The sequence below is a fragment of the Poecile atricapillus genome, chromosome W (genome assembly GCF_030490865.1).
Source record: "Poecile atricapillus isolate bPoeAtr1 chromosome W, bPoeAtr1.hap1, whole genome shotgun sequence".
NCBI lineage: Eukaryota > Metazoa > Chordata > Aves > Passeriformes > Paridae > Poecile > Poecile atricapillus.
This window is the reverse complement of record NC_081288.1, coordinates 65,595,027-65,607,587: the sequence shown is the minus strand read 5'-3', so window position 1 is coordinate 65,607,587 and position 12,561 is coordinate 65,595,027.

Genomic DNA, 12,561 nt, shown 5'->3' with positions numbered 1-12,561 from the left:
TTGGCACCACCCTATGACCCTGCCCCCCGAAGCTGTAACCCTATTCCCTATCCCTCTGCCCCCTGCCTCCCAGGGAGGAGGGGTGCGGAAAAAGAGAGATACACCCCTTGCTTCTGCAGAGAAGCAGGGGGAGGGGTGTCCCGGCCCTGCCCCCAAGGGGGGGGAGTGGGCCCTCATCCAGCTCCTGCGGGGGAGGAGCTGGGTCTCTCCACAAGCCCTGTGAGGGAATGGGGCCTTCAGGGCCCGGCAGGGGCGGGGGTGGGCAGGGAAACCCAGGGAATACCAGCCCTGCGGAAGATGAAGATATACTTACAGCTGCTCCTGTAGTATACAATAACAGCAGAGGGGAGATGCGGTTTCAACATCAGCCTTTCAACTACCAAATAATCAAGGATATTTGTAAAATAAAAAATGAATTTGGTCATGATAGCGAGGTCTTAAGAGGAATAATAAGAACTACATTGAAATCACAGGATTTAATTACTGCAGATATTAAAGATTTATTTCGGTGTTTCCTAACTCCCTCTGAATATGATCGTTGGGAAAGCTTATGGAAAAAATCTTTAACAAAACTCCTAGTTGAACTTAAGAAAAGTAATCAAAATACACATGATACAGAGAATAATGAAATCACTTTAGAACATTTGTGTGCAGAGGGAATTTGGACTAATCCTGCAGATCAAGTGGGAGTATTAAGAAAGTTTATTGCAGATAAAGTTTGTGATGTAGCTGAAAACATTTTTAACCAGTTACCAACAGTTGAAATTCAAGTCAGTTATGTTAATATTAATCAACTTCCATCAGAAAGTTTTTTGCAGTTTGTAGACCGGCTTAGACTGCAGATACAGAGACAAGTCAAAGAACCAGTGGCCCAGACAGAACTGCTTAAAGAAATAGTGCAAAGGAATGCCAACGAGGCTCGTCGTAGAGTGATTCTGAGTCTACCTATTAATCCTCCACCCACCACAACAGATATGATTGAAGCCTGTGCCCAGAAAGCAGATTTGTACAGTGTACATGACAAGAAACCAGGACTATTAAACCCAAGGACTGTAGCAGCAGCAACACCAGAAATGAACAGGCCACAGATGTCACCAGAACAGCTGCAGCGCATCATCTGCTTCCAGTGCAAAAAGCCAGGACATTTTGCAAGGAACTGTCCTCAAACCCAGCAATAGGAGAAACACCAGAAAGAAGCTGTAGCCAGTCAACAAAAAAACTGACATAAAAGCGCTTTTCTGTCAAGCGCCGAGACACAAAAATGACAGACCTGAAACAAGAAAAAGACTACTTTAATGGGAAAAGGGGAGGAAAGGAAGTAGGGTGGGAGACTGCAGGAACATAATTGTGGGGAACGCATGCCTAATAAGGTCTGGCAACCACAAAAGCGATGTACACTTATAACTGCTAAAGGTTTTCATTTCAGATCTGATTGTTGGACAGTCATTGGAGTGGACCTGCAGGACAATTCACAAGACCTGGCAGGACTGCCTAGAAGGTATTTTGTTATTGGTGACACAGCACATACACCAATAGAGATTGAAGTGGCTCCCATGACAATTAAGGGAGAACTGACACACTTCACTCTCTTGGCAAGATGTCCTCAACCACCCTTCTATGTAGCCAAAGGGCAGATAATAGCCCAAATGATCCCTGTTCCAACAGAAGTCCCAGTAGATGACAAAGCACCAGGAGTCTACTGGGCAGAAGTGATGGGTGAAGACAAACCCATTATGGGGTGTAACTTAACACACAAATCAGAACATCTCCATGTAGAAGGGTTAATTGACACTGGGGAAGATGTGACTATCATACCTGAAAAGGTGTGGCCTTCACATTGGGAACTGCAACATGTGGCAGGCAAAATACAGGGTATTGGAGGGGTGAAACTGGCAAAAATCTCTAAAGCTATTGTTCAGATAGAATGCCCGGATTGAAGATTGGCTAGTATCCATCCTTTTGTCACTGATTACAAGTGCCCCCTGTGGGGAAGAGACATCATGTCCCAGTGGGGAGTGAAATTAACAATTCCTGAGACCCCCCCCCAAGATTTTTAGAAGAGAGCACTGTAGAGCGTCCTACCCAAAAGCTAACTTGGCTAGATGATAATCTAATTTGGGTGAACCAGTGGCCTCTCAGCAAACAGAAACTCAGGGCGCTAGAAAAATTGGTGGAAGAAGAATTGGCCAAGGGACACATAGTAGAAACAACCAGCCCTTGGAATTCCCTGGTATTTGTAATAAAAAAGCCAGGGAAGGATAAGTGGCGCCTCCTTCAGGATTTGAGAGAAATAAACAAAAAAATTGAGGACATGGGGACTCTTCAGCCAGGTATGCCATCCCTGACTATGTGTACCATAAAATTGGCTATTAGCAGTGCTAGATATTAAAGACTGTTTTTTCCAAATTCCCCTGCACCCAGAAGGTGCACCACAGTTTGCCTTCTCCATTCCCACAATTAACCAGGAAGCCCCAATGAAACGATACCACTGGACAGTACTACCTCAGGGGATGAAAGCGAGCCCCTTTATCTGCCAGTGGTATGTGGGGTCATTGCTGTCCCTAGTACATGCTGAAAAAAGAGATGCCATCATTTTGCATTATATGGATGATGTGTTAGTGTGCTGTCCCAATGACACTATACTCCAACACACACTTCACATAGTGGTTAAAGTTTTAATCTCTGCTGGATTCCAATAGCAAGAAGACAAGGTTCAAAAGATGCCGCCTTAGAAATACCTGGGCCTGGACATCACGAAGTGGACCACTGTTGTTCCACAGAAATTGGAAATAATTAGCAATCCCAAAAGTCTAGCAGATCTCCATTCACTGTGAGGGCCTTTGAACTGGGTCAGACCCTGGCTAGCTCTCACTAATGAAGACCTGAGTCCCCTGCTCAATTTATTCAAAGGGGAGAGACAGCTGCTTTCTTCCAGGGAATTGACTCCAGAAGCAAAAACTGCAATTGAGAAGGCACAAAAGGCCTTGACAGAAAGACAGGCACATCGCTTCAAACTGGAGCTGCCTTTCAAATTTATTGTCCTGGGGAAATTACCACATCTACATGGGTGTTGTGGTTTTGAACCAGTAATTAACAAAAAGGGGAAAAAAGGATTATTTATTTCTTGCTGTGAGATATGGATTAAAACAAGAGCAAATCAGGCATAACACTTAAAAGGAATAAAGAAAGTTTATTGACAAACTACAAGAATAAGAACACCAGAATAAACTTCCAGAAAAACCTTTTCATTTCTTACTGTTTACTATTCTTTTGTTTACATGACAACAGAGACAAAAACTTTAGAATTTTGATGGTTTAAACAGTCCCAATTCTTTCTATAGTCTTTTCCTCAGTTTCTGTAGAGAAACAGAAGTTCCTTTCTGTTAATTTATGGAGTTTCTCACAAGAAGGCTATTTTGTTATAGTCTTCTGTTTCTTTGATATCAGCTGCTCAGAGCTGCTGTTATCAAAGCGCACTCTTCCCATTTCACATCACTCTGAAATGTGTTATGGGTCATTAGTTTGGGGATAGCATTTTTAAGGATAAGTTAGTCAAAGGCAAAAAAAGTATTTTTCATCTGTCTCTGTGCGCTTCACTAGAAAACAGTTTTCTCATTGCCTCTCAAGGCTTTAAATCTCCCAGCACTTCACTATACCACAATTACTCTGCTTTTTACTCAAATTTACACTTTGAACACTCTATTCCTCCCCATACACTATCATGAATTAAAAGAGTTCTTTTCAGGACTTCATTGTCCATCCCCATAGTTTTAACAGAAAGATATTTCAGCTTAATTAAAGCATCTTCTTAATTCTCTACCTTTCTTGAAGTCTCTTTTCTTTCTTGCCACTAGTAGTTTATAAAGTCTCTTTTCATGTTGATCACTCTCCTCTTCTCTTTCTGGATAAAAAGATTAATCCGCAAGTCTTTTCTGGATAAGAAAGAGTTAAAATCTTGCCCAAGCTTTTGTAGATGGTTCGGTGATCTCTGTTGAACAGGAGCTGGAGCCGTCTGCGATGGAAAGTTCCTCATAGCTGCTTTGGAGAGCGTGGTCTCCGTCTCTGCTTGCAGCAGGCCCAGAGCTCTTCTCTTTCTTCACTCGGCAGTTTTCTAGTGAACGTAGTTACAGCAAAACCTCCAGCTGAACCAGAGATCGGGCCGGGCCCGGCCCAGCCCGACCTGGCCCGGGGCAAGCCCCATCTCCCAGCCGGGAGACGAGAGACGCGGCGGGCCCGGCCCGGCCCCCGCCCGGCCGCATGGCCTGGGCAGGGAACTGGAGGCCAGCCGGAGCTCCGCCACCCTTCACAGTCAGGAAACAAAGAGAACTACAGACTTCTGGTTGTATACTTTAAGGTGGGGTTCACAAGTTGATTTTACTTTTCAATGGCTAAAACTGCTGTCAATTCTCAGCAATGACCGATAATTGGTCAGGAGAAAAGACTCCCAGGAGTCCCCAGCAACTTTAACTTTCTTAAAGGTAAACTAACCCCATGACAATGGGTTAATATTCCAGTGGGCCGAGGGGCAGAGAGATGCACTCTTAATCATAGAGTCGGTCTTCCTCTCCCAACAATGACCCAAAACTATCACCAGGCCACAAGAGCTGATGGCTCAGCTGATTCAAAAAGCCAGAGTAAGGCTGCAGGAACTGGCAGGGTGTGACTTTGTGTGTATTCACCTCCCGGTCAAGCTTTCTGGCGTAATAAAGCACTCTCCTGAGAAACTGACCAAAGAGATGTTTCAGCACCTGCTGCAGAGCAATGCTAACCTCCAGTTTGCTCTGGACAGCTATAGTGGGCAAATATCGGTCCATGCACGATCGCACAAATTGTTTCATGAGGAATTCCACCTCATTTCTTGTGAGGAGCCGGAGGCCACTCAAACCTCTTACAGTGTTCACTGATGCATCTGGGGAATCCCATAAGTCGGTGATGACTTGGAGAAATCCCCAGACTCAGCATTGCGAAGCTGATGTTGAGTTTGTAGAGGGGTCACCCCAGATAGCCGATCTGGCTGCAGCTGTGAGAGCCTTTGAGAAGTTTTCAGAACCAATAAATTTAGTTACTGTCTCAGCCTATGTGGCAGGGGTGGTGTCCAGAGCAGAGCAGGCAGTTCTCAAAGACATTGAGAACGAACATCTCTTTAGGTTGCTCTCAAAACTGATTTATTTGATTTCAAATAGAGAACATCCTTTCTATGTGATACACATAAGGTCACATACCGATTTACCAGGTGAAATCGCTGAGGGGAACTGGAAAGCTGAGTCCCTTGCTGCCCCAGCCGAAAAGGTACGTCTCCCAGATGTATTCCAGCAGGCCAATATAAGTCACCAGCAATACCATCAAAATGTGCCAGGACTGTTTTGTCATTTCCAGCTGATACGGGATCAGGCTAAAGCCATTGTGGCCACCTGTCCCACCTGCCAGCTCCAAGCTGTGCCATCCCTGGGTGTCAGGGTTAATCCCTAAGGAATTGAAAGCTGCCAAATGAGGCAAACAGACATTATACATATCCCCAGTTTTGGTCGCCTTAAGTATGTATATCTGAGCATTGATACATACTCAGGGGCAGTGTATGCCTCTGCTCATGAAGGAGAAAAATCTGTACATGCCAAACAACACTTAGTACAAGCCTTTTCAGTATTGGGAATCCCTAAAGAAATTAAAACAGATAATGGCCCAGAGTATCAAGCCAAAGAGTTCCTAGAATTTGTTCAGCAGTAGGGAGTGGAACACAAAACTGGCATCCCCCACTCCCCCACAGGTCAAGCTGTGATTTAGCGTACCCTCCAGATGCTCAAACAAGTCCTAGACGGGCAAGGTAGCGAGGCAGTGTGGATGTCTCCACAACAGAAACTCTGTAAAGCTCTGTTTACCATTAATTTCCTGAACTGATCATTTGAAAACATGAATCCCCCAGTGGCTCGGCATTTTAACAGTGGTGATCAGTTTAAATTGTCACAGCGTCCGCCAGTTTTAATCAGAGACCCAAAAACCTGGCAGAACAAGGGTCCCTATGAACTTGTCAGCTGGGGGTGTGGTTACACGTGTATATCTACTCCTACAGGCCCCCGATGGATTCCTCAAAAATGGGTAAAACCTTTTGTTCCTAAAAACCCAGCTCCAGCAATAAGAGAAGAGAAGCAAGTGGCTGTTGCTTCCAAGAGAAGACACCACCAGAGAGAGCAAGAGGAAACCTTTCTAGCCTCTGACCTGCATACTTTGGCTGTAAATATGTTTTAAAAAATGTGTGTTTCCCTTTTTTCTTTTTTTTTAGAAATAACCTACCTCACACTCAAATCCATGATGAGCCTTAACCCTGCTGTCATCCTGCTCACACTGAGCAGCCTAGCAGCTGCCTGGATCATCCCTCAGCCACGACAGAACATCTGGGTGACCCTGGCACAAACACTCCAACAAGAGAACATCTGCTTGTACACTGCAGCAGCAAAAGACCCTATGTCTACCTGTCTGGTAGGAATCCCCCTGCAGACTGAAGAATTTCCAACCAGCTTTAGTGATCCCGAGTTTAACACAGATCCCAAAACACACAGCACCCAGCCACTCGAAAACTGTAAATGAAGAACTGTAATGTGATAAACAGAGACCCTTTTGTTCGACTAAACATGCAGATATGATACTCTGTAATGCTATGTTCTGTAAAATCAGGATTACATTGAAGGTTACTACTGACGTTTGCATAATTATTATGGCCTTGCCAAGATTCCTTGAATTCCAGAAAGTTACTGAGCTAAGCCTTTAAAGAAAACAGTGAAAAAGGTTAAGAAGATAAGGCAGAGAAAGACCCCCTAAACCAATGGAGACGCATGCGCAGAGACACCCGAGAAAGGACACGTCATCGGAGAGCCGGACCGATTAAAAGAGGACACATGGAAAACGGAAGCACGGCATCGGCGAAGCGGGATCTCTTCCCGGCCGTCCAGCGCTGTTATTTTGCTTATTGCTTGCTTGCTATAATTAATAAAATTCTTTTTAATTAAGTCATATCACTCTCTTTGAGTGAATTTATAACAATTTGGTGCCGTGACTCGGATGCAATCTATAGGATGGATTCTCGGCACTTCCGGGAGGCGCCCCGCTAAGATTTAGCGGCCCGGGGGGGGGGGGGCGGTTCCTGCCTCGATTGCACCGATGAACCTAAAATTAAGGCAAGAAGCAAAAGGGAGACCGGTCGACCCCTTAAATTCTGTGCACAGAGTCCGGACGAAGACGCGGGACGCGTGAGTATAACGGGGAGCCCTCCGGTCGGGATCCCGGACTGTGGCGGTGTGTGTGTCTGAGAGGGGGACTGGTAGCCGGATTCCCCAAGCGAGAGCGGACCCTCTATCAGTGCGGTTCCCATTAGCCCACGAGGGCTTGGGCCACGAACGAGGGGAAGCGAAAGGAACTGTGTGATTTGAAGGCACTCTGGAAGAATGGGACAGGGGAAGAGCAAGCCTCCTGTACCTGTTAAACTCCCACCGGTACCTAAAGATAGTTCGTTGGGTTTTATACTAGATAATTGGGAACATTTCCCGGGGACAGAAAATAAAGATAGGGCAAAAATTATTTACTATTGTGTAGTAATATGGGGAGGAAAGGAAATTTCAAAGAATGTATTTTGGCCTATATTTGGATCAACCGAAGAGTGGGTTAAACAAAAGTTAAATTCCTGGGTAAAAACAAAGATCCCCTTTAGCCCAGAGGAAAATGCTTATGCAAAGATCTGGGTAGAAAATCCCGAGGTTCTTATATTTAAATTGACAGAAAATTAGGGGGAGGGGAAGGGAAAGAAAAAGAAACCCCGAAAAGAAGATACTTTGATAATCCCCCCCCCCCATTTGTACCACCACCACCACGAGCCCCTCCCCCTCCCCCTCCGAATCCCGAGGAGGAGGATTTAGATATGCCAGACATGCCAGAGGTGAGGCCTGTTACCAGGAATAGAGCCAGAAGGAAACAGGAACGCCTATTCCCGTTAAGAGAAATGCCAATGGGTGGCCCCCAAGCTGGAATAGGGTTTATATCTGTCCCTCTTAGTTCAGGGGATGTCAGAGACTTCAAAAAGGAGATGGGGCATTTGCTGGAAGATCCATTGGGGGTTGCAGAAAGAGTTGATCAATTCTTAGGACCCAATATATACACATGGGAGGAATTACAATCTATCCTGAATATTTTATTTACGGCAGAAGAGAGAAACATGATTAGAAGGGAAGGCATGCGTATCTGGGATGCTCAGCATGTCCAGTGACCACTGGCAGATGTAAAATGGCCCCTCCAGAATCCCCATTGGGATCATCAGAATCCAGCCCACAGAGTACACATGCAGGATTTGAGGACTATTATAATTCAAGGAATTAGGGAGTCAGTCCCAAGGGGTCATAATATCAATAAAGCATTCAATGAGAGGCAAAAGAAAGATGAAACTCCTACGGAATGGTTGGAAAGGCTAAGAAAGAATTTTCAACTATATTCCGGAATAGATCCAGACACCCAATTGGGACAAGCACTGCTTAAAGCACAATCTGTAGCAAAATCCTCGGAGGATATTCGGAAAAAGATAGAAAAAATGGATGGGTGGCAAGACAGGGGTTTGGATGAGCTTTTGAGGGAGGCCCAAAAAGTGTATGTTAGGAGAGGAGGCTCAGAAGCAGCAATTTAAGATGATGGTGGCTGCTGTAAGAGAGAGTAGAAAGGATGAATAGAGAAATAAAAAAGCAACTTACTAAGCTAATGATGTAAACAAAGCTATCATGGGTTAAATGTGTTCCACTAGCCCTTCTGAATATTCAAACCCAGCCAAGGGCAGATTTGGAAATTTCCCCTTTTGAGATGTTATATGGTATGCCCTATGATATAGAAGAAGTTCAAATACATCCAAATATGAGTGATCAATACATGAATAAGTACTTAATAAAATTAATGAAATTTAAAAAGGCATTGTGGAAAAAAGGAATGCTAGCCCAAAGATCACCATTGGATTTTATATTACATCAGGTACAACCCGGAGAGTGGGTGCTGATAAGAAGCTGGAAAGAAAATCCCCTAACACCGAAGTGGGAAGGACCGTATCAAGTCCTACTAACAACTGACTCTGCAGTTCGAACAGCGGAGAAGAGGTAGACACATGCCAGTCATATAAAGGGACCTGTGGAGCCACCAAAGACTAATAACTGGGAAGTGGTTAGCCCGGCTGGGGACCTGAGACTTAAGATATCCCGAACAAAATAACATCCAAGAAATATTAACCGGCTTAGAAACTTATGAATAGTAAATTTCATAAAGGTTTTTATATAGAATATAAAATACCCCCATCTAGTGATAAGGAAATATATAATGGAAGTGTTAAAATAGGCTGTACTTTATGTCAGAATTGTTACCCTTTTGTTTGTTTTAAATGTATAATATGTGAAGAACATTGGTGGACCCACTGTCATAGAGGCTACCCACCGAGAGGGGTGTGTAGATCTTGCTACACTGCCCAGAGGAGACTCACTGATTGGGCCTTAATAACTAGAACACGGGCAGGAGAATTTGAGACAGAATCAGAGGAGTGGTGGACTATCTATGTAAGAGGAGTTAACCCCTTGTATTATTGTTACCATCCAAACAAACCTGCGCCTTTTGTAGCAAATATAGTAGCTGGGTTGTGCAGACGGTGGCTCCAGGAATTGAAGTGCAATACCCCTTTAGTAAAGCATAAAAGCTGAGAAAAATACATACAAAGTATTAATAAAAAAAGGAGTAATTTCCCTCCCGAAGAATACTCTTGCTGCTGAGAAGATGGTACACCCCGTGTCCCGTGGCAACCGGGTCGACGACGGGAGAGGCAGAGGAGTAATAAACTGTGGAAGGAAACACTCCAATATACATAGGACCAAAAAGTCATGGTCCTGGAAATGCCACAAGAATGGGAATGAGACAACCCAGAGAAATAATTTCTGGGGAATCCAAATTGACACTTTACAAAAGAAAAGCCTCTATTATAGCAGGGGAAGCCAATGCTCATTAAAGAAGTTAGTAACATTTATAATCTTAATCAGTACATTTAACATTTGCACAAGTAAGACTCACGAACCCTTCAATTGGTCCCTAATCCGATGGGAGGACCAGGCTATTATCCAATCACAAATCACCTCTGGAGCTCCTAGCTTTCAAGTTACACTGGACTCTCTCATTAAGTAGAAGGGTATTAGTTATTTCCCGCCTGGGCATAAGGTACTATATATGTGCCCAGCTTCTAATCCAGGCAGAAGATATTGTAATTACCCGGGGGAATTTTACTGTAGATATTGGGGCTGTGAGACAATTTCCATGGGATGAAAAGTACAGAACCCAGATAAGTATCTAAAGGTTGAACGGGGTCCACATGGATGTATAAAGCCCTGGATAGGCCCCTCAAGGGAAGTAACATATGTTAGGACTTGCAAATTTCACTACATCAATATTACACAATCCCAAGACCCTGGGTGGTTATTGGGACGAACCTGGGGTCTCAGAGTATGGGAACCCGGAAAGGATCGGGGAGTGCACATTCTTATAAAGAAAGAGATGGTTCCCCATGATTCGAGATCTGTTGGACCAAATCCAGTGGTGTGGGGAGCAATAGACCCCAAAGTAAGAGATCAGAATAACCATTCAGAAAAACTAGAAAATAGCACTCAAGTAACAACCACGGTAGAGACACCCCAAGAATATAGAAATGAAGTTCTTTGAAAAATTTTTCAAGCTACCTTAAAAGTATTAAATGATACACACCCAAATTTAATTAGAGAATGTTGGTTGTGCTATAACATTAACCCACCCTTTTATGAGGCCATAGGCTCCATAGCAGAACCGAAAAGAGTAAACGGCACCAATCCTGCTGCCTGCTTATGGAAATCGAGAAGGGAAGACACCCCAGGAATAACATTATCTCGAGTCACTGGAAAAGGGAAATGTGTGGGAAATGTGCCCCCAGATAAGAATCATTTATGTCAGACAAAAATACAGATTAATGACCCTCGCAAGCCAGCTCAGTGGCTGATTCCAGCACCTAATACTAAATGGGTTTATAACACTTTAGGAGTAACCCCATGTGTTTCTATAAGAGCCTTAAATGAAACCTATGAATTTTGCATATAAGTTATAATAGTTCCCCAGATTATTTATCATTCTGAAGAATATATGTATACACAATACCAAAACTTAGAACACCATTTAGTGAAGCGAGAACCCCTTACAGCATTAACAGTAGCCGTATTGCTAAGCATAGGAGGGGCGGGATTAGGAACAGGTGTAGCATCCTTAGTTAATCAACACCAGGGGCTTAGAGAGCTTAGAATTTCAGTAAATGAGGATTTAAGGAGAATTGATAAATCTATAAAAGACCTCACAGACTCTCTAGACTCACTAGCTGAAGTAGCCTTGCAAAATAGAAGGGGATTAAACCTATTATTTTTACAACAAGGAGGCCTGTGTGCTGCACTTAAGGAAGAATGTTGTGTATATGTATATAAAAGCGGGATAGTAAGAGAAACCATGGCCAAATTACAAGAAGGACTGGAAAAGAGAAAGAGAGAACAAGAAATGCAGCAGAGTTGGTATGAATCCTGGTTTAATTATTCTCCCTGGCAAACAACTTTACTATCTACCATAGCAGGGCTGCTAATTCTACTAATCCTAGGACTTACTTTTGGCCCTTGCATTCTTAATAAAATTATTAACATCGTAAAAAGCAGGTTAGAAGCAGCTCACCTTATGTTAATACAGACCACATATGAAGCCTTAAATGGGGAAGAAACAGAAGATTATTTAGAACTAAGTAAAAAGAACTACAAAGATTTAGCAAACAAAAGTAGGGAATAGAAAAAGGGGGGGGGTTGTGATAAACAGAGACCCTTTTGTTCGACTAAACATGCAGATATGATACTCTGTAATGCTATGTTCTGTAAAATCAGGATTACATTGAAGGTTACTACTGACGTTTGCATAATTATTATGGCCTTGCCAAGATTCCTTGAATTCCAGAAAGTTGCTGAGCTAAGCCTTTAAAGAAAACAGTGAAAAAGGTTAAGAAGATAAGGCAGAGAAAGACCCCCTAAACCAATGGAGACGCATGCGCAGAGACACCCGAGAAAGGACACGTCATCGGAGAGCCGGACCGATTGAAAGAGGACACATGGAAAACGGAAGCACGGCAGCAGCGAAGCGGGATCGCTTCCTGGCCGTCCAGCGCTGTTATTTTGCTTATTGCTTGCTTGCTATAATTAATAAAATTCTTTTTAATTAAGTCATATCACTCTCTTTGAGTGAATTTATAACATGTAACAGTAAAAAACCCTGTAAAAGAGTGGCTACCAAAACTGCCCAAAGCAGAAAAAGAACCCCAAGAATTAGAGCTATTAGGTTCTGCCCCTGCACCCTTTTGTATCCACCTTATGTATAACACACTGACAGATACTAAATTATATCACCATGTAATACAATATCGGAAAGAATTTAAAGCAGGGCAATGGTGTAGTGTGCAAAGTCACGTCACAGCAGATGATCCTCTCCGTTCACATCCAAGAACCCTCCCTA